Below are 2,873 nucleotides of genomic sequence, written 5' to 3'. Positions count from 1 at the left end.
CCTATACACAAAGGATAAACAGGCAGAGAAAGAAATTAGGGTTTTTTTTTTTTTAATCTAAATTATCTGCTACAAGTTCATTGAATAATTTTCTACGTCTTTATCTGTAACTTGATTCAGTCTTCTGTAATGACAGATTGCTAGTTTTGGTGTCTTGGGTCTTGAATGTTGTAACAGTTATCCTGATTTTTGTTGTTGCTTGTTTATGGCTGTCTGCATTATTTTTTTAACTTTGTCTTTAATCCCTGATAGTCTTATTTTCAGTCTGCTGTTGCTTTCCATTGACACTTCACTTGATTCATAGTTCTGTCCAAGATTTCCATTTGTCCCTTGTTTGTTTTTTGTTTTATTTTTTTTTTCAAAGAATCTTTTTAACATTCTCATGAGTGATCAGGTGACTTTTTTTTCTGTTTCTTTTAATTCTCTTACTGTCATTGATGAATCTTACTTTGGGTATAACCTCCAGTGGCCTAGACCTCACTGTAAATCTGGTATGATCTCTTTTCCTCTCTCACGTACTAGGATGGTAGGTGTAAGGGACAATGTGGTATATTGAGCGTTTTAAAAATTAGTATTGAGTCTCTTACGCTCTTGCCTCTCTTACCCCCTTACTTCCCATTCCCTTCCCCCCTCTCTCCACGTGGTCATAGCTGGTCTCTACTTCTCTACTCTCTCTTGTCCCTGCCTCTCTCACCCTCTTAACTCCCTTCCCCATGCTCTGAATAAACTCTATTCTATACTTAAAAAAAAAAAAAAATAGCATTGAATCTGTGTTTAGCATGTCAATGATTTGGTTTAGGTATTGAAAAGTAAAAAATTTGAGGAGTGTCTCATTGTATTATACTTTTGTATTTCTTGGCTGTCATGGAACTAGCTATGTTGATGAGGCTGGCCTCAAACTCTGCCTCTGCCTCCCGAGTGCTGGAATTAAAGGCATATGTCACTACTAACATGGCAATTCATGTTTGTTCTTAAACAAACAAAAAATAAAAAATTACACATTCTCCCCCCGCCCCCCAAAAAAACAAACTCTTCCCTGAAGGGTGGTTGTCGTGCCCAGGACATACCATTTAAGAAAACAGATTTTTCCCTTTCCTATCAGATAGCAATTGCAAATAGGTTTTTGATTGGGGATGTTGAAATCTTTTTCTCATGCTGAGATTTCGTCTGGTTTGACCCTACACAGATGTTATGCATCTTGTCAGTCTCAACTAAACAGGATGTTGCCCAAAAAAATGAAAATAAACAAAGAATCAGAGATAGATCTTCCTGCCCAATAATATTGGAATCACCCATTTTGGAGGGAAGGATAGGACTTCTGGGATAAAGTGTCCTTTATTTCACTTGCTGTGTAGGCCAAGGACTAGACTTGTCACGGGTAGTATTATCAGTGGCAAGGCTTCACATACTCTTAAAACTTGCCATTTCAGAGCATTGTAGCTGGTGGGCTGGCAGAATCCCACTTAGCCACAGAGACGGCATTCTTGGTGATGACCCCCAATTGCTTCTGAATGAAAGAAACATTTAGAGTACTGTTCCTTCACTTGAAAGCATGAATAAAGACAAGTAGGCATTTTGTCTGTAGATCTGAGCACTGTCAGATCCTACCCAGCAGTAAATTGACAACTCTTTCAGAGAAAGGAAGCTTCTCTAACATTGATCAGTCCACTAGACTTAGCAGCAAAGCCTCAACTTGTGTCTTTGTAGGCCTATGAATGGGTAGTTTGTGGGCTCTCGCACTCCATGGTAACATACAGCTGATGGGGCATACTCCTCACTTAACATTGTCCATTTATCACCAGTGTTATTGTGCTCTAGTGGATGGTACTGTAACTGAGCAACTAATATAACAATTCCTTACCTAGTGTGTAATTTTTAATATATATTATACAAATATGAGCTAATACATACATTAGTCTAGCATACATTTAGAGTCGTCATCTACTCCTCCAATAGTTTTTCACATGTGTTCTTTTCTGCCCAGAGTAACCCATGCTACCTACCACCCTAGACTTCACATATCTGTTTTTACATGCAGTTAACCATATTTAAATTCATATTTATCTTTGTATATTTACATCTGCATTTACCGCCAAAATCACATTACATCCATGTTGCAAACAATTGCATGAACATACATGCCTGCTTCCCATGTGTAAATGGGGCCTCTGAAGGTATATAATAAGTATGAGTGTTTATTTACATCTGTGCACAATATTCTCTTGTTTAGGTCCATGTTCTGTAAAATGCTATGTTAGATACATGCTTTTGCATTTTGTGCTTGTAGTGTAGCATCCATGGTATTTGTTTCAACTGAACTTTAATCCCTTTTTTCTTTAGTGTCTGCATACTAATATGAAATGTGGACTCTGATACAATACATTTAATTGAATTACTAACCAAATTATATTTTATTTCTGTTCTCAAATACAACATTACTATAGAAAACATAGTGCATGCAACCTCATTTATTCATAGGAATTATATTCCTGTGGAAAGTTATAGTTGGCAAAAAGGTATAATTAAGAATATTCTAGTTTCTAGGGGGGAAAAGATGCCTTACTGTTAGGAATTTTAAAGAATATTACAATTACTTTGTTTTCCTTTTTATGCAATCACACAGTGATAAAAATCTGTCCTAATAAATTTGTCAATAAGTGTACAATAAAATCTTAGTGTTGAATAGGCAAGTGATGCCATTTGTTTTTTATTTCTATTTCTTATATACAGTAATCTTATATTTTAAAAAGTAGAAAGGATGTAGGGGGCTGGAGAGATGGCTCAGCGGGTAAGAGCACTGACTGTTCTTCCAAAGGTCCTCAGTTCAAATCCCAGCAACCACATGGTGGCTCACAACCATCTGTAATGAGATC

General features: G+C 36.6%; 1 protein-coding gene across 9 annotated transcripts in view; it reads left to right on the top strand.

Annotated features, from left to right (window-relative positions):
- Prpf40a (pre-mRNA processing factor 40 homolog A) overlaps window positions 1-2,873 on the top strand; it is a 54,043-nt gene that overhangs the window by 25,500 nt on the left and 25,670 nt on the right. The gene's annotated exons all lie outside the window — the stretch shown is intronic.

Source organism: Mastomys coucha, unplaced genomic scaffold (genome assembly GCF_008632895.1).
Source record: "Mastomys coucha isolate ucsf_1 unplaced genomic scaffold, UCSF_Mcou_1 pScaffold15, whole genome shotgun sequence".
Lineage (NCBI taxonomy): Eukaryota > Metazoa > Chordata > Mammalia > Rodentia > Muridae > Mastomys > Mastomys coucha.
This window is presented reverse-complemented; position numbering and strand designations above follow the sequence as displayed.